The sequence below is a fragment of the Phascolarctos cinereus genome, unplaced genomic scaffold, assembly GCF_003287225.1.
Source record: "Phascolarctos cinereus isolate Bilbo 61053 unplaced genomic scaffold, phaCin_HiC Scaffold_4;HRSCAF=312, whole genome shotgun sequence".
Lineage (NCBI taxonomy): Eukaryota > Metazoa > Chordata > Mammalia > Diprotodontia > Phascolarctidae > Phascolarctos > Phascolarctos cinereus.
In genome coordinates this window covers 514,378,092-514,398,608 of record NW_027555847.1, presented here as the reverse complement: position 1 = coordinate 514,398,608, position 20,517 = coordinate 514,378,092, and the positions used below count along the sequence as shown (strand labels likewise).

The 20,517-nt window shown below is 36.3% G+C and overlaps 1 pseudogene; it reads right to left on the bottom strand.

The window, feature by feature from the left end:
• Positions 1-5,070: 5,070 nt before the first annotated feature.
• Positions 5,071-11,199, bottom strand: LOC110207833 (protein THEMIS3-like; annotated as a pseudogene).
• Positions 11,200-20,517: the final 9,318 nt, after the last annotated feature.

The window sequence follows — 20,517 nt, the reverse complement described above, 5'->3', positions numbered from 1 at the left end:
ACTTACTAATCCTAACCTTTAATAAATCAATTTTAGGAACAGATACAGTTCTATAATTTTTAGAAGTGACAGTTAAATAATCTTGGATGAATTTATCCGTATATACAAATTTGCAATTTTCCCACATATTGAATGGGAGAGGTCATACTTCCTCAAACCGCACTACATCAGAATTTCACAGCATTCTGTCAGTAGGCTGGTAAGATCTTATGACTTAGATCAAGTAAAAAAATCCTAAGGAACCTCATAGAACAAAAATCTCTTGTGAGGATTTTGTTATGCTTTTCTCCCAAAGGTAAGTCATTTATCATTATTATTTTCGTAATTTAAAACAAAATATATCTCATTAAATATTAACAAACAATCTTCAAACATTTTTGTCATATTCTATGACAGATACACTTCTGATCTAACAACATTCAAATAAAAAGGGGAAGTAACTTGTCTTAGCAGCTTTTCTCAGATTTTATAACATAAGAGAAAATTTTTATATACCTAATAGTATGTATTTAAAACATGAAACTTAGCATTCAGGAGACAACAGTTCAATAGAATGGATTTTAAAATGATATTATAGGGGAAATCATCTATCTTACCTCCTTTGGTATTTTATTAATCACATTCAATGACATCTTAAAATCCAGTGTAGAGTTAACCAGTATGGCGTAATTACAGTCAACTCAAGAAGTAATAATAGTTCACTTACATAGTGTTCACCATGTGCCAGGCTTTTTCTAGTTCTTAAAGACTACTTTAAAGAATTCCAGAGGCCCGCTTTCTGTAGTACTTTAAAATGTTTAGTTTTTGCTTTCTCAGTTGCTACTTGGGTCACTTGCTAACTTGTAAGGAGCTTATAAACAGTAATACTAAAGGAAGAGGATTTAGAGGGGAAAATAAGCCATTACATAGTTAATAGTTTTAAAACAATTTTGCTATATTTTATCAGTTTAATTCAGGCAGCTAAGTGGTGCACTGGATAGTGTTGGGCCTGAAAACAGGAAGACTCGTCTTCCTGAGCTCAAATCTGGCCCCAGATACTAGCTGTGTGACCCTGGGCAAATCACTTAACCTTGTTTGCCTCAGTTCTTCATCTATCAAATGAATTGGAGAAGGAAACGGCAAATTGCTCTAGTGTCTTTGCCAAGAAAACTCCAAATGGGGTCACAAAGAGTTGGACGTGCCTGAAATGACTGAATAACAACAAACAGTCCAATTCATAAGATATAAAACTTATTTTAGCTAAATGATATCAATTTAGTCAGTTTCACGGTAGCCATTCATTGTTTTAGACTTTTACAACATAAGTTCTTTTGTAGAATCAACAAGTTATTATAACTTCACCCAAGCACATTTACAAATTTGGATCATAACTCTGGTTGGGGCAAGGGATTGTCCTCAAACTTCTCATTAAAGTATATTAATTCTACATTTTGGGGCAATCTTAAAGTTCAATAGAGAAGTGGCTTCTCTAACACTGTTTCACAACAATTTAGAAAAAATTCATGTAACAGTATATAATTGAAAGCACATTCTCCTAATTAAAAGAGAATCCTGTTTCTAATAACATGTTTGATATAATGGTCTCCCAAGTTTCACAATGTAAGAGAAACTAGAAGCCTAAAGAATATATACATATATATATTTTTTTAAACAACGCCATACTTCTCAAGTTCTTCTCAAGTCAAATTTCATCCATGCAGTTGGATAGAATCTTAACTTATCCTTTTTAGAAAATAATTCATGTTATTACCTTTGATATGCTATTTAATATAAAACCCAATAATAACAGTCAACATTTATACAATGCTCACTATGCTAAGCACTTTACAATTGTTTGTTCTCCCAACAACCCTGAGAGGTGGATACTATTATTTATTTTCTCATTTACATAAAAAGAAGACTAGAATGAAATAAATCATTCACTTAAAGTCACATAACTAATGAATTTCAGAGGTTGAATTTTAACTCAGATTTACTTGATTCCAGCATTTTTCAGCATTATTGCCTTTATCAATTGCAAACAAAATGAAATTCTCTGATATATTACAATTATAATTTGGCTTTCAAAACAAAATTTTAACAAGATCAAATCCAGACTTATAATCCACAATAATAATATTTAAATTTCAATTTTTCTAAGAGCCTACTATTTTCAGCTAATTTATGCTTTAAGTTTTAAAAATTCGCTGGTTTAAATATATATTACAAAGTTTCTTAGCCCCACAAATTGAAAAGTGATGCTGAGTTTATAATTGCTGAGATGCAGTAATAGTAAACATCAAGTTGATTTTAATTAAAACAATTAAATGTAAATTAAACAACCATATCTTTGACCCATACTAGTATACTAATACAAATTTCTGATGTTTAACAAGAAAAATTCTTTGATTATGAAATATCTGACTTCCTTAAAAACATAATTTTGGCTTCAAAAATTAATTAGCATCAGCAGGAACTGAAAAAAAGTATCTGATGGAGATAAAATTTAAGATTACACTTCCAATTGATGAAAATTTGTTTTAAATTTGTAAGCTTACTAATTTCATCCTATAAAAACTTTGTTTTAGTCTCCAAGACAATGAGGCAAGGAACATTCAGAAATAATGCAAATTTTGTTTTGCTTGGTCAAAACTTGTGTATTTTATACTAAAATTTATAAGTCATATACTCCTTTTAATTTGATCCTTTGTAATCTGAGCACCCTCCATATTAGGTGAGCACACACTTAATTTACTTCTATTTGTTGGAGAAGGAAATGGCAAACCACTCTGGTATCTTTGCCAAGAAAACTTCATGGACCACATCAAAATGCTAGAATATATGACGATGGAATGGCATGCTGTTGTCCATGACGTTATAAAGAGTTGACACTACTGAACAGCAACATTTTCCTACAATGCTATGTTCTTGTTTAATTCTATCCTCAATAATTGCTACTTTAACTTAGAGCTTTACTCATTAGAGTTCTGCGAAAATACAATTTTGAACTTATTTTCACTTCCACTGATTTCAGCACAAGTTTTACTCTGTTTCTAATTTACCTAAACAATTGATTTGAACTATAGTGCTATCATTAAATTTCACTTACTTTCAATTATTTTTTTTGAAAAGAAGCTTTTTCTCTCTCCGTGGTCAAACTGCAAAATGAGAGCACTTTGAAATGTGCTAATTTCAGTTTTCTTTTCTCTAATCAATGAAATCATCTCCCCTTTGTACTTTGAATGTGTCCGTAAAAATTTCCTTTATTACTCTCTCCAGAAGTATTCAAACTGCAATTTGCAGATTTATAGTAGAGGAAACAATTTTTGGTCTCTAACTTGTTTGCAACATAATTAAATTTCTGCAGATTGGCAACCAAATTTCTGTGTTTTTATCTGTCTTTTGTCTGCCACTCCAGCTTGGCTAGAGCCAGAAAGGCAGCGAGAGACTTTTCCTTTTTAAAGTCCTTTTAAAGTTCTGCAGAAAGTTTTTAATCTCTGTACCTACCATTTTCCTTTTGGTTGATCAGACCACAGGAAAAGGATTGGTTTAAGTATCAAGGCAAAGACAGATGAACAGAAGCCCCTATTAATAGATTCTTCCTCCCTAACTCTTACTAAAAATGAAAGTTAAGTCCCTGCTAGCCAAGAAAGTGATTTTCAGACTCTCTGCCAGGACAACTTCCTTAACACAAAGTGCACATAGAAAAATCAGCAATAATTGAGATCCCTTTTGACACCCGACTAGAGGATAGCAAATTCTACCAAATAGAGATAATTTGAAAATGTACTCACGATTTTAGAGCTCTGTTTATAGATATCTTACTCTAGTAAAAAAGGCTTCTACTGATATCTGGCCAGGCCTTCAACTGGGGAGTCCACTTCTCTCTGGAGAAGAAGCTTCATTTGATATCAGACCAAAACAAAAGTAAAGCCTTTCAGAGGGTTACAAAGGAGCTTCCTGGATATTGCTGCCCTCCTGAAGAGCTCATTGGGCCCACTTGTCCTTCCTAAGCAATCTGCGGGACCTTCACTCTGAGTCCACTATCTCTCCCTATAGAAGGGAAGCCTTGATGGCAGGACAGCCCTTTGAAGGAAATTCCTCACTCGAGTCTTGCCATGGTTGCCAACTGTTCCATGAAAAATAAAGGTAAACTGAGGGACAAATTTCCATGCACAATCAATTTATTAGCAAAGCTAGAAATTGCCAGTAAATTTGATCCAAGGCTCCTCAGTAGCCAAGGGCAAACTGAAGGGTTTACAGAGAGCATTTTTATAGTCAACTAGGAGGAACTGATCAAAATGCATATTCATGAATAATACATATTCAGGATATTAATGCATATTTATAGTATTTACAGGAATATGGAACTATAACAGGTATAGGGAAGTAGTTCAATCTGTAACATTAGGACTGTAGGCATTCTCAACTCAACTTTAATTAAGTCAAAGTTCATCTTGCTCATTGGCTCAGGTGTTGATCATTAATGAAACAGTTCATTGATATACTATGAGAGCATCATGGAGCGTTTCGTAAGTTTTCATGAGTCTAAATGAGGAATGGACTTCCATACAAACACAGAAAAGGAGAAGTGTTACAAAACAAGGGACTTAGGCTCACAAGAGTGGGGAAGTTAAATTCTAATAACTTACTAATAAAAGTTTAATAAATTTAATAATTTAAATATTTAATACTAATTTAATATTAATATAATTAATAAATATAATTAATAAATAAATTTAATACTTCATAGCAGGCCTTAGCTAAAAATGAAGTTAGATTATATTGATGTATCACAGTTCACAATTTGAATTTCTCGCAGAATCAAAATATAAATCTAGGTCTTGTGGCTTCGTGTCTCTGTTGCTCTTTCCATGATACTTGCCCAATTGTAGAGTTTAAAATCCAACTTACATTCCTTATTCAGAAAGCAAGGAAAGGGTAGAGTTATCATTTTCCTCTTTTTTTTGCATCATTTTAGGCTTTGGGGAGCAGGATGGTGGGCTAGGTGCAATTTCATAGTTACTGAAAGACAAGCATTCCATTTCTGATACCTCTTCTGTGATGTACAGAGGAAAGATAGTTTCATATTTACTGCCCACTGTTCCTATCTTCCCTTCCAAGCATCTCCAAGCTTGTTTGCTTAATAGGGATCTCAGAGGTGTCTTCTGAAGACCCTAGATGCTTAGCTACCAGCCACTGTTCATGAGTGATATTTTCAATTCTTAGCAACTCTATTCCATACAGAGGGTCTCTTGCTAGGGAAGGATCTGGGCTAATCACTTGTATGTGGCCAAGTTTTTGTGTTTTTTTTTAAAATTTCATAGAACTTATCTATTCTCTCTGGTTCCATATCAACAAGAAGTTACTGAAAATTTCTTTCAGCAAAAAGGAACAAATTGATTCTGGCTTTTGTGTAAATGTTATGGCCTGTCAGAACTTCCAGCTTACCTTCAACATGGGCTGACACCACAGTCTTCTGAGTGGTCCAGAAATACTCATTGGACTTGCATGATGCCAGCAGTGGAACTTGCAAAACGTGGTGTTTCTAAGCCATAAAGAAAATCCTCACATCTTTCATAGCTTCAGTAACATCATAGACAACTGGAAAAACCTGCATTTTCAAATGATAAGAATGACACTGATGAGAATAGGGAATAAGAAAATGCTGCTTTTTCTTCCCTTAAGAAATTTCAGAAGCAATTAATTTCTTTAGTTCTTTCCTGAAGATTTCTGAACACTGCCCACCTTTAAAATAGAGGCCTTTCTTCCCTCTTATTTTGATTTCTGTAGTGTCAACACCAAAAGTTTTGCTTAACAAACATTTGTGCAGTTGGCGTGGATTTACACAACTTCTTCCTTGAGTCTAAAATATCAGCTACAAGAATGTCCAAATCTGAGGACAGGGAAACCTGGATTTTACCTATGAAAACAATAAGGAAAAAATCATTCTTTTAGTACCCAAGATCACTTTCATTACATTTTAACAGTTGTGTGATAGACATTCCCACACCCCGCCTTCCAGGTAGACAATGAGGCTATGATGAATGGAGATTGGATGTGGAAGCTGGGGCTGAAGCAGCAGTAGCAGGCCAGAGCCCAGGATCTCCTTCAAGGTTGACCTGTTGGCTACCAAGATGAAGCCAAGCTACAAAACTCAGGATGCTCAGTGAAGATTTAAACTCTCTCCCCCATGAGGTCTTTTTCTGCTAATTTCTTTTTGCCTATAGGATGCATCAAACAACTGTCATCCCATAACAGAATTTAACTGGAGGAATGTCTTTAAATAAGGCTCAACAATTTATGCTGAATATAGTAGCTATAATGTATAAAATAATAAACCTAAGAAATGTTAAAATCACTCATTAGAAGCCCCAAACTAAATAGCTGAACAATTGGGTAGCCTGTTCCCTTTTTTTCTACCCTTCTGTTTGTGGTTAAAATCAATCTATCCATCAAAAAGCATTTATTAAATGCCAAGCAATTCACTAAGCATGGGTGTACAAAGAAAGAAGTTAAACACTTCTTGCCCTCACAGAACTTAATTCTGAGACGAGGGAAGGAGAAACACGCACATGTAAAAGTAGATACTAAATATATACATATGTGTGTGTGTGTGTGTGTGTGTGTGTATACATATATATGTATATATATGTATACACACACATACATATATATGCAGAGACAGACAGACAGACAGACTATATATGGTAGTTTGGGGAGGTAGTGCACTAGCAGCTGGATAAATCAGAAAAAGCTATGGATAGGAAGTGATATTTGAACTGGAGGAATTACAGCAGAAGAAATAGAAAGAACAAAAATCCTGGGCCTCTCTGATGCCCATGCTATTTCTGTGCATCCATATATTCAAAAATAGTACATCTATTTTCAAGTTGAGTCTTGATCAAGGGTTAATGGAATCCACTTGTGTGGCAGGAAATTTTGACCAGAATTTAATTTTCTATGAGAATTGATTGCATCTATGATAAATTGGTCCTGGTGCTATTGCTCTCTGTATGGTGGAGAACTACAAAGGAGTACTTTAAGTGAGAAAGGGAAAGTTTGTATTGTTATATACATAGAAGACAGCATAGATCTGGTCTTCTTGCCAGTCTCTCTTTACTCTTTATATCACCTCTTTAGAAACCTGAATGATATGAAATTATGATAGGAGATAGGATTTGAATTATGGGAATTATGTCATGATCAATAGGGAGAATATTTTCCTCTTATCATGTGAGCTTGAATCCTAAGAACAGAGAAAAATCCAGATTTTCAAGTCCTTCTGAGAAGATAAATCTTGGGAGTCAAGAAGGGAAGAAAGCAAAAACTCAACACTTAGAATGATGGTAGCATGATACATTTGATTGATTATAAAGAGAAGGTATCATTAAAGTTACGTATGTGACAATTAATACATATTTATATATACACATATGCATCCATATCGATATCTATAGCTATATACATTCCCCTCAGCCTCTGTCATTTACACATTGGCTTATAGATTTAGAGCTAGAAGTCATCTTAGAGATCATTGAGTCTACCCTCCTCACTTTACACCATGACAAAACCAAGAGCAAAGAGAATCACACAGCTAGTAAATATTTGAAGCAAAATTCAAAACCAGATCTTCCTGATTCCAAGTCTAGCACCCTATCCGTAACACTACCCTGCCTCTCACAAACAGGTCCCTGTTGGGCTAGAGCTGTGTTGAAACCAATTATGGTCAGGGTTGATGGCTTTAGGATCCATTCATAGTAAAGCAACACAGTCTCAGGTAGTCAGTCACATGAATTATAGAAAGATAAAGTTTCTGAAATCTAATAATAATAGTTTCTCTTCCTCCTCCTCCTCCTTCTCCTTCTCCTTCTCCTTCTCCTTCTCCTTCTCCTTCTCCTTCTCCTTCTCCTTCTCCTTCTCCTTCTCCTTCTCCTTCTCCTTCTCCTTCTCCTTCTCCTTCTCCTTCTCCTTCCTCTTCCTCTTCCTCTTCCTCTTGTTCCTCTTCCTCCTCCTCTTCCTCCTCCTCCTCCTCCTCCTCTTCTTCTTCTTCTTCTTCTTCTTCTTCTTCTTCTCTTCTTCTTCTTCTTCTTCTTCTTCTTCTTCTTCTTCTTCTTCTTCTTCTTCTTCTTCTTCTTCTTCTTCTTCTTCTTCTTCTTCTTCTTCTTCTCCTTCTTCCTGCCAAGAGGGATGATAAGTGGAAGGTGAGACACTTATCAGAAATTCTCCTAAGATAGATGAGTAGTCCTAAAGGTCAATTAAATTTTTTCAGTAAGCATTCCAAAGAATGAGAACTGTAGGAAACAGACTATTGAATTTTCTGGAGTTGAGATAGAGGCATTGAAACATGAAACACAAACACATAAATATAAACTGTTATTGCTGTCATAAAAGTCCAGTGTCTGGGTTTTTCTCTACTTTAGCTTTAATTATGATAGGGAGGAGGGGAAGGAAAAGTAGCTTACATTTATTAAGCACTTGCCATATGTTAGCTCATTGATGCTACAGAACACCTTGGGAGGAGGCATTCCAAGTATTATTATCTCCATTTTACAGATGGTAATATTGAGGGAAGTGAAGTGACTTGCCTGTGGCCACATGGATAGTAAGCAGGAGAGCCAGACCTCAGTTCCAGGTGTTTTGATTCTGAGTGGTCCAGGGGTCCTCCACAACATCCCAGCTGCTTTGATAAGCAAGAAGAAGAGCTAAGGTTACTGAGTCAAATATGATTTTTTTTGGGGTATCTAGCCTCGAGGTGCTATGATCTCTGCTTTTAACCTCTCGTCTGTTTTCTTATTCATCTTTTTTTTTGTAATTTCCATAGGACACATTCATCCTCCCGGATTTCAGCTCATCCCACTCCTTATCAGGGAGCTGCTCTGCTCTTCTTTCAGCTCATTTTGTCTGCCAAAGTAAAGCTGCTTTTGTCTGATACCACTTAGTGGTACCATCATTTTGGAGGACTCAGGACTGTGCTTGTTGTATTTATTTAACTCTGACTCTTCCATTTTTCATGAAAAGGGTCCTCTGGAGGCCAGCCCAGCAGAGATGCTATAGCCAGCAAGGAGCAGCATAAGGATATCTTGAGAAGACATGAGGGGTACTCGAAGTGGCCCCTTTATACAAATTCCCCATATCCAGTGAATTCATGATTTCTATACTTGCTTATGCTCCCCCTTTTTTTTTTTTTGGCAATTGGGGTTAAGTGACTTGCCCATGGTCACACACCTAGTAAGTGTCAAGTGTTTGGTCTGAGGCCAGATTTGAACCCAGGTTCTCCTGACTTCAGGGCCGATACTCTTTCCACTGTGCCACCTAGCTGCCCCTTATGCTCCCTTTTTATGGGTATATTTGTGGTGAAAAATACCCCAGGTTTATGGGTGAGGTGTTTTGCTTTTTTTCTTACTATGACATTTCAATAAATGCCTTTTCCTCCCTAATAGTGTCCTCTGGCTGATTACTGAAGATAAACATATTGATGGAAGCTTATAAGCTATAGTTTTTGGAATATATACCCCAAAAGTACCTTAAACCTGAAGTATTCATCTTCTGGGAGGACACTAGGGTGCTGCATACATGTATATGATTTGCTTTTTACTTTGATATTTGAATTTAAGACATGAATTCTGTTGAATTAACCCATTAATATGTATGTCCCAGATAAACTCTTCAGGTGTACAGTTCTTTCAAATGGACGTATTTTGTATTTCTAATGCCTAGGATAGCACTTGCTGCCTAATAGGCATTTAAATGTTTCTTCCTTGCTTTCTTGATTGACAATGAGCTGGACTCAGAGCTGAGTCAGAGGAGGTGTTTGGGATAGACAGAATTTGAGAAATTATATATATCTTCAACTGCTTTCTACTGCAAAAGTCCATCTCTAACAAGTATTCTTTTAATAGTACATGACTACAAATCCTATCTTGCCCTGAGATGACTTCAAGTGTGGCCCAAATAAAAGAACAAGTTCAATTATGTTAGCTTAAATTTCTATTCTCATTTTTCATTAGTAATAAGAGAGACTAATGTGAGTTTGAGGCTAGAGTACTCTTACTTCTTAGCACATTTCTTGATAGCTCACATATTGAATGCAAGCTGAAACTTAAGAATAGGTAAGAAAGGAAATAGAAATTCTTCAAAGGATTAGGATAAGTGGAAGAAATAAGACTATCTATACTTATTTCTCTGTGTAAAAGGTTTAATAAGGCTTGGTAGAGATGCTTCAGGACCCAGTGATCCATGAGATTTAGCTGTACGCCAATAAAAAATCAGGGATTACTTCTAATGGTAATGGGTCTTTTTGTGGTTATGATACCAACAAATTGCTATTATAATCTAATTGCTTAAAATGTGGAATAGTGGTTAGAATAAAAAATGGGTAAGTCCTATTGGGAAAAAAGAGAATAAAACACAGATCCGATATTCCTAAAACATAAATCTGATGATGCCATTACCCTACTGAAATGTTTTCAGTGTTATCTCTGGAATAAAATTCAAAATTCTCAATTTGACATTGGAAGGCTTCCACAATATGGCTCACATCTACCTTTCCATCCATTTAATATTATTTCCCGTTACTTCTTCATTCCAGTCAAACTGGCCAGCTATTTCCTGTAGTCAACTCAATCTCCCACCACTGTGCATTTGCACAGGAGCTTCATTCTGTCTGTAGTGCATTCCATCTTGTAGAACCACTAGGTTCCTTGAAGCACAGCTCCAATGTCATTGCCTACACAAGGTATTTCCTGATTCCTTCAATTTCGAGTACTTTCTTCTCAAAATTGCTCTGTATTACTTTGTGTTTAATTATCTGCTTATCCTTCTAGTAGAATGTAAACTCCTTGTGAGCAGGGGATGTTTTGTTTTTATCTTTGTATCTCCAGCAGGCACTTAATACATGCTTGTTAAATTGAATTGTTAATTCATAGAATCATAGAACTTTGGAGCAGTAAGAGACTGAGAGATCATCTTAACCACCATTACTCCCTCATTTTCCAAATGCAAAAACAGATGTTCAAGCATAGCTCTCAGAAGGGGTGAAACAGCTAATTAATGGCAGAACCAGGGCTAGAATCTGGTTCTCCTGACTTCCAGGCCAGTACTCTTTCCACTGCAGCACATTTCATATTATATATAATACTACTGATTGGCACCCATAATACTGGAAGGGTAGGTAATTATTGCTATGGTTGTGAATAATTGCTATTGATACTTACCCATATCTTTATAAGTACCTTTTGATAATGATAATACTATCAGTTATTTTTTTATACCTTCCTTTATAGTTTATAAAGCTTTCTATATACATGATTTTATTTGGCCCTGTGAGATAAATAGTGCAAGTGTTATTATCCCCAGTTTATAGATGATAATCGTTAAGGGGCAACTTGGTGGTGCAGTGATTTGAGTGCCAGGCCTAGAGTCAGGAAGACTTATCTTCCTGAGTTCAGATCTGGCCTCAGACATTTATCACCTGTGTGACCCTAGGCAAGTCACTTAACCCTGTTTGCCTCAGGTTCCTCATCTGTGAAATGAGCTGGAGAAGGAAATGGCAAAGTACTCCAGTATCTTTGCTGAGAAAACTCCAGTGGTCCACAATGATTATCATTTTCCCTAGGGGAATATGGACATCCCAAAGGATGCTTGGCCTGAAGACAGGATGACTCATCTTCCTGAGTTCAAATTTGGCCTCTGACACTTGCTAGTTGTGTGTCCCTGACCAAGTCACTTAACTCTGTTTACCTCAGTTTCCTCATCTGTAAAATGAGCTGGAGAAGGAAATGGCAAATCACTCCAGTATCTTTGCCAAGAGTTGAACACAACTGAAATGACCCAAACAGCAACATAGATGATAAATCTGAGTCTCAGAGAGTTGAGATGACTTGTTCCAAGTCATATAACTGGTGAGAAGCAGAGCTGGAATTATGAAGTCTTGACCTGTTCTGTTTCTAACACACTACGTAATGGTGCCTGGATGCAATTCAATATACAAATCGTAGACTTCTGACTCTTTTTCCCTGCTACAAAGCTAATTTATTTCTACATAAATATAGTTTCCTGCAACGTATCTTCTTCTTTCCCCCCCCATTTAAAAAACATTTATTTAAAGTTTTGAGTTCCATATTCTATCTCTTCCTCCCTCCCCGAGATGGTAAGCAATCAGATATAGGTTATAGAGGTGCAATTATGTAAAACATTTCCACTTAGTCATTTTGTATAAGAAGACTTGAATAAAAGCAAAAATGAAAGAAAGAAAATGAAAAATAGCATACTTCAGTCTGTATTCAATCAATATCAGTTCTTTCTCTGAAGGTGGATAATATGCTTCATCATTAGTTCTTTGGTATTTTCTTGGATCATTGCATTGCTGAGAATAGCTAGGTCATTCACAGTTCTTCATCAAACAATATTGCTGTTACTGTGTAATGTATTTTCTTCTTAGCTAAATTCTAAGGTTGCTATAGTTTATGTCTCTGCAAAAGAATTCAACATTTCTTTCTACCTGGAAAGTAGAATTATTTCCTCCATGAATAGATTCTCAATCCATCATTGTCTAGCAAGGAAAAGTCTATCAGTGCTTGGCTTTCATGGAGGAAATGCAAACACAGTCATAAAATTAATGGGTGGAGAGAAATTGGCCTTTATGAAAATACATAAAAAAATATACCTGAGATAAATTTGGGGTTGAATTCCTACCCAACTTTTAAGTCCCAATTCAAATGCCACATTCTCCATGAAGGCTTCATTAATTCCCCAGGTCCCTCATATCTTCTTTTCAGACTTCTTAAGGCCCTTTTGTCTTTTACCTTTCTGGTGCATTCCTCACACAGAATTCCGTATCATAATTATGTATATTTGTATCTCATCTCACTAATAGACTGTAAGCTCAAAGATGCAGGTAGTTATCTTAGCTTTCTAACTGTTCCCAGCAAGTAGTTCCATGCTCCACACACCATCAGCAATTGTTGGTTGTTGTCCTTTGCTCTCAAAGAGGACCAAAATGACATCACTATGTTAGTGTCAAGTTATAGTGTGTCTGACTGTGGCTGATCGGACCGATATGAACTCAAAACGCTCTACCACATGTCGGGCATAGATAGTCCTTGTGAACATTTGGAGTGGATTCTCTAAATTTGCACATCTTGCATTTCTTTTGAGCTACTTCAATTCTGCTTTGCTCACAGAGCACAGCACCCTCTCTGATGAGGGCACACCTTGCGGGGCAGTCCTATGCCAGGGTCTCCCATGTCACAGATCAATTCCAAAGTTCTTAAGAGAGACCATGAGAGATCTGTCTGATGACAGACCAGGTAGTCACAAATGTCTGTAGCTTCTGGAAGGCCTTAAGACATGGATCAGGAAGCAAAAGTTTATGCAAGAAGAAGTCAGTCAGAATTACTAATAATTACAGAAATGCCAAAAAAATAATTTTAAGGTACCACCTTGCACCTACCAGATTGGCTAACATGACAGAAGAAAATGAAAAATGCTAGAGAGGATGTGGAAAAATAGGTTTCATTAATGCATGTAGGAGACAGCTAGGAGGCATAGTGGATAGAGTGCTGGGTTTAGAGTCAGGAAGACTCATCTTCTTAAGTTCAAATCTGGTCTAAGACACTTACTATTTGTGTGACCCTGGGCAAGTCACTTGACCCTGTTAACCTCTGTTTCCTCAACAATAAAATGAGCTATGAAAGGAAATGGCAAACCATTCTAGTATCTCTGCCAAGAAAACCCCCAATGGGGTGATAAAGAGTTGGACATGACTAAACAACAACAGTGTGTGTGGAGTTGTGAATTGGTCTAATCATTCTAGAGAATAATTTGGAACTATGGCCAAAGGACTATAAAGCTGTGCATATCCTTGGACCCAGCAATGCTGCCGCTAATTCTGCATTCCAAAGAAATCCAAGAAAAGGAGAAAGAAACATATGAACAAAAATATGTATAGCAATTCTTTTTAAGATGGCAAGAATTGGAAATTATGGAGATTTCAATTAACTGATGAATGGCTGAACAAGTTGTGGTATATGATTGTGATGGAATATTATTGTGCTATATGAAATGATAAAGGGGATGGCTTCAGAAAAACCCGGGAAGACTTATGTGAGCTGTTGCAAAGTGAAGTGAGCAGAACTAGGTGAACGTTGTATAGAGTAACAATAATATTGTAATAATTATCAACTGTGAAAGACTCAGCTACTCTGATCAATACAATTATATAAGACAATTCCAAAGGACTCACATGAAAAATGCTATCCACCTCCAAAGAGAAAACTGATGAACTCTGAATGCAGATTGAAGAATATTAAAAAAAATTTTTTTGCCTTAAAAATGTTTTACAACATGGCTAATGTGAAAATATGTTTTGCATGACTTCATATGGATATCATATTTGCCTTCTCAATGGGTAGGGGAAGGGTGGAGGGAGGGAAAGAATTTGGAACTGAAAATAAGAATTAAAAAAGAGCGAGTGAGCAGTAAGCATGTATTTATTAAGCCTTTACTTCAGTGGAGGTTTAATCTAATTATAGGGGGAGCATCCAGGAGTAGAGGTAGTAGAAATAAGTTTGCAGAAGTTGCAAAAGCCCAATTGCACAATAAGTAGCATATCACTGAATTTTAAATAGGGATTGAGTGTAAAAGGAATGCCAAATGGGTATAATAAACACTGATACAAAGATTCTCCCTTGGGATATGTTGAAAATTAATCCCTTTAAAGCTGTGTGGCCTCTAGCACAAAATTCTTTTATTTTTATCTGGGCTTAGACAAGAATCACATAAGATGAGAACGTGTAGATGGGTAGCTGATCTGTACCCAGGGAGCCATTTAAGTGCCCAAAGAAGAAGAATCATTGACTTTATATAGGGCTTTGCTTTGGAAAATCCTACAAACATTTTATGCTTTTATTATCATTGGTTCAGAGGATTCAGACCTAGAATAGACATTAAAGATCATTTAAACAGATCCAATCTTCTCATTTTATAGATGAGAAAATGCGGCCAAATGAATAAATAAGTGAATGAATGAAAAAATATGTATTAAGCACTTATGTGCAAAGTATTGTGCTAAGTGGTGGGGATTTAAATAGAAAAATAAGACAAGTCTCTGTTCTCCAGGAGTTCACATTATAATAGGAGGATAAATACATACATATTTTTATATATACACACATACACACATATGTGTGCATGTATGTATATATGTAAGCGTGTACATTCATATAATATACACTCATATACACACAATAGAGTGAGAGCCAAGCTCTGATTGGATTAAGCTTCATTTAAGTAAAGTCTTAACAATGATGTTTTTATTACTGACTGACCTATTTTGATTTAAAATTTTTATTTTCAGTTCCTAATTCTCTCCCACCCCAACACACTGAGAAGGCAAGAAAAGCAATACCCATTATATATATATATATGAAGTTATGCAAAACATATTTTCACATAAGCTGTAGTGTGTGTGTGTGTGTGTGTGTGTGTGTGTGTGTGTGTATTGGGGCAGCTAGGTGGCACAGTGGATAGAACATCAGACCTGGAGTCAGGAAGACCCGAGTTCAAATGTGGCCTTAGACACTTACTAGCTGTGTGACTCTGGGCAAGTCAGTTAACCGCATTTATCTCTGTTCCTCATCTGTAAAATGACCTGGAGAAGGAAATGGCAAACCACTCCAATATCTTTGCCAATAAAGCCTCAGATGGGGTCACAAAGAATTGGACACAGCTGAACAACAATATATATGAAGTTTCAGCAGCAAGTTAAGTGGAAAGCTCCCATGGTTAAGTGACTTATCCAGTCACTAGTTAGTTAGTAGCTAGTTAGTAGCAGAGACAGGATTTGAACAAAGGTTTTTGAGTCCAAATCCACTGTCCTTTCCATTAGATCGAGCTGTCCCCTTGATGGACAGCCGTTGTGCCACTGAAAAGAACCTAGGTTAAATCTGGAATCTACAACTTTTTTTGGTTTCACCTTGAGTGAATTTGTCAAAGTAGTGCCATGAATTAAGATTCTATTTGAGAATTATAATTTTTTTTTATCTTTTCTTACCATTTCCTTTTTGAATAAAACACATTTGCTAGTGTAACATGCTAATAATGAGGATAGGGACAAGCTGAGCTGATATTCCCGGAAATTCCCACCCCATATAGTCTACTTGTGACTAAAGAGAGGAGGTTAGCACCCAAAGCTGCCTGAGATACCAAAGGTCCCTTCTGGTGAAGAGGTGCATGGGGACATGAAAACCTCATATATGTGTCTCTGTGTGTACATACACACATATGTATATGTATGTTTTATATATACATATGTCTGTTAAATATAATGTATATAAGCATATTTATTATCTTGGGTAAGTCTCTTTACTTTTAAAAAAATAAATAAAGTGTTTGTGTTATGTATTGCCTAGCTTTCAGGGGACTAGAGGAAAGGAAGAATACTATTCTCCTTTCTCTCCTAAGTTGTAGTTAGAACTTAGTCATGGGAAAGAGAACTGAACAAAGAAGCCAATCTAAGACGGAGACATTATGGGATGGCAAGGCTTTTCAGGACATTTGAAAATAGTTAGCTGAGGTAGGGAGACAAGTCTGGCACTCAACAGGTCCCTTATCAGTAGGTTACAGAAACTCAGAGGGCCATAATTCAGAGCAGAAAATGAGAATACAGTACTCATTATAGCCTAAAGTACAAAATGAAAAGCATAAATACTAAGGTTACAGTAAAAACAAACTTGAGGTATCTAATCTCTCCCAGAGAAAGGGTGTAGTTTCCTACAGTCTTGAAAGGCAAAGGGCTTGGTTCCTGGCTTTTTCCTGTTCTTTTCCTGTTGTCATTTCTGAGCCTTCTTTCACCCTTTTGAGACCTTATTGGAGGGTCACTAACGTAAAAATATAACATGTGTGTATGTAAAGTATATACATATACATCATATTTTATAGACATATGCATATGTATAACACATACACATATATTTATATCTATATCTATATCTATATCTATATCTATATCTATATCTATATCTATATCTATATCTATATCTATATCCACATTACACACACACACACACACACACACATACACACACACATGGAACTCTTCACTGCAGGGAATTTTTTGGATCTCAGGCAGCTTTGGGTACTAACCTCTCTTCAGTCACAGGTAGACTATCTGGGTTGGGAATTTCTAGAAATATTAGTTCTTCAGCCTGTCTTTATCCTTATTACTACCATTTTACAATAGTGAATGTATTTTATTAAAAGATGAAATAGTGAGAAAAGAAAAATATTATGATTCCCAAATGATATCTTGATTCATGACACTACCTTAAGGAATTCTTGAAGGTGAAGCCAAGGTAAACGGTGTAATCTCCAAGGTTTCTGCTACTTCTCTGTTCTATGATTCACCTAGTTCTACTATCACCTGAAAATAAGGTAGACCTTAAGCCCTTCTCCTCCCTCCTGGCACATCCCCTTCCTAAGCTCCAACAAAGTCAGTCCTATGTCCTAGTTTCAGCTGAAAGCTAAGGATTTCACTGATGATTTTAAATCTTATTTTTATCGTGTTTTTTGGTTATTTTTAACATTACTTCCATTTCTGAATTTGTCCTACCACTCTCTCCTACTCAGTGAGCCATCCCTTGTAGCAAAGATTCCAAAAGAGAAAGGGAAAGTCAAATTAACAAGCATTTATTAAGCACTTACTATGTGCCAGGCACTGTGCTAAATGCTCAGTATACAAAATACAAGCAAAAAGACAGTCCTGGACATTAAGGAGGTAATATTTTAATGGGAGAAGACAATATCTAAAGGAGAGTTGAAAGGAGGATGGGGCAGAGAAGGCCTGAGAGTCAGGAGTAAAGCTGGGAGAGGAGTGAAGGAATGTGTGTGGCAGGCTTGGATACCTCCTCAAAATGGAGGTTTCAGGAAGAACTCACTAATTGGAGATGGAGGACTCTGGGGCAGTGAGATCTTTTAGGATGAGATGCATCTTCTGGGGTGACTGGCTTCTGTTCAAGGATGACAGGCAAACTTATGGAGAGTTACAAATTTTTTTTTTTATTCAATCCGGTGACACCCGCCCTCTTTCTGTTCCTCAAATAAGACATTCCATCTCTTGGCTCTGGTTATTTTCTCTGGCTGTCACCTCTGCCTGGAATGCTCTCTCTCTTTCTCTCTCTCCTCGGTCTTCCCTGACTTCCTTTAAATTTCCACTAACAATACCATCTTTTATAGGAAGCCTTCCCCAACTCCTCTTAATTCCAGGGTCTTCCCTTTGTTAATTATTTCCTGTTTATCCTGTGTATCGCTTGCTCTATATATACTTGTTTGCATGTCTCCCTCGCTAAATAAAAGTTCCCTGAGGGCAAAAGGACTTTTTTTGTCTCTTTTTGTAGCCCCAGAACTTAGCACAGTGTCTCACACATAGTAAGTACTTTACAAATATTTATCGACTGACTAAGGCTGTTGAGACATTGTGGTGTTCCCTTCTTTCCCATAGCCCCTCCAAAAGATACACTGATAATTAAGATGACTATCATTAAGGTATTACTACACCAGTGGAAATATTTGTATTTCAAATTGGGACTCTTAAGAGTAAAAACTTTGCAGACCCAAAGAACACTTCCTAGCCAGCTCCTCACCATTTTGCTTATGCTATGGCCATCATTTTTACTTTACTCTTCCCCAAGCCAATCACGGATCATATCCCTATTAAGTGAATTTTCCTCTTATCTGGAAAGAAACCAGTCCTTGAACTGCTTCCTTGCCCTCTAAATGCTATGACACCTTGAGTGTATCCCTGCCCCACCTCCTGCTTCCTAGATCCCCTTTATGTGTTGTCTTCTTCCATTAGGATATGTTTCTTGAGGTTGTTTATATTTATATTCTCAGTGTTTAGCTGATATTAAAATGTAAGTACCACTCTTGCTTGTTTGTATTTATATTTCTGATGCTTAGCACAGCGCCTGGCCTATAGTAAATGCTTCATTTATCTATATTTAATTACTATCTTTTCATCAACCTGTTGCCTGCTTCCCCTGTACCTCAACACCACCACCAATATTTTTGTGAAGAATGGTATTCGAAATTGGATGCTTCCATTTATTCATTTCTTCTTCTTCTTCTTCTTCTTCTTCTTCTTCTTCTTCTTCTTCTTCTTCTTCTCTTCTTCTTCTTCTCTTCTTCTTCCTCCTCCTCTTCTTCTTCTTCTTTCTCCTCCTCCTCCTCCTCCTCCTCTTCTTCTTCTTCTTCTTCTTCTTCTTCTTCTTCTTCTTCTTCCAAGGCAATCAGGGTTAAGTGACTTACCCAGGGTCACATAGCCAGTGCCTCCAGTGGGATTTGAACTCAGGTCCTCCTGACTCCAGGGCCAGTGCTCTATTCACTATACCACCTAGCTGCCCCTTTATTCATTATTCTATTACCTTGTCATCAGGTCTCTGACCCCATCATTTTATTGAAAATATTCTCACAAAGTTTACCAATGACTTCTGAATTGACAAATTTTCAACATCCTTTCTCAGTCTTCATTGCTTGTGACTTACTTTGAAGCATTTAACATTAGTAATCACTTCTTATTCTTGAAATTCTTTCCTTTATTATTTTCCATGGTATTGTACTATTCTGATTCATCTGTTATCACTGTTTCTCTGTCCTTCAATTAATTCAAAATAATTGATTCAATAATCATTTATTATTCATGAACCATATGCCCTATGCCAGGGCTGACAGAGATACATAGATAATTAGAACATCGTCTCTGTCCTCAAGGAGCTTATAATCTAATAGGGATGACACAGAAACCTCAATAAATACTTTATCAAATAACGGCTATGTGCACAGAAGTGAGATACACTGAGAGAGAGATAAAAAGACAAATAAAACACACACCTTTCTCTCATTGAATTCTCAGTCTTTTCAAAAAATGAGTTTATACATATTAATTTTACTTTTTTGACTTTTCACTCCCCCCCACTTAACAGTATCTTATTTCCAATTACATGTAAAGACAGTTTTCAACATTCACTTTTATAAGATTTTGAGTTCCAGGTTTTTCTCCCTCCCTTCTTCCTCACTTCTTCCCTCCCCACCCCCTCCTCAAGACAACAAGCATTTTGATATAGCTTATACATGTGCAATCAAGTTAAACATATTTCTGTATTAGTCATGTTGTGAAAGAAGAATCAGAACAAAAAGGAAAAAACACGAGAAAGAAAAACAAAACAAAACAAAAAATGAAAATAGTATGCTTCGATCTGCATTCAGGCTCCATAGTTCTTTCTCTGGATGTGTTTATGGATAGCATATTCCATCATGAATATTTTGAAATTGTTTTGGATCATTGTATCACTGAGAAGAGCTAAGTTTCTCATAGCTGATCATGACACAATATTGCTGTTATTGTGTATAATGTTCGCCTGGTTCTACTCACTTCACTCAGCATCAGTTCACATGAGTCTTTGATCATTCCTCTTTGTTTTGTTTTGATGATTGTACTTTTAATTTTTTAAAATTAATTTATTTTTAGTTTTCAACATTCAT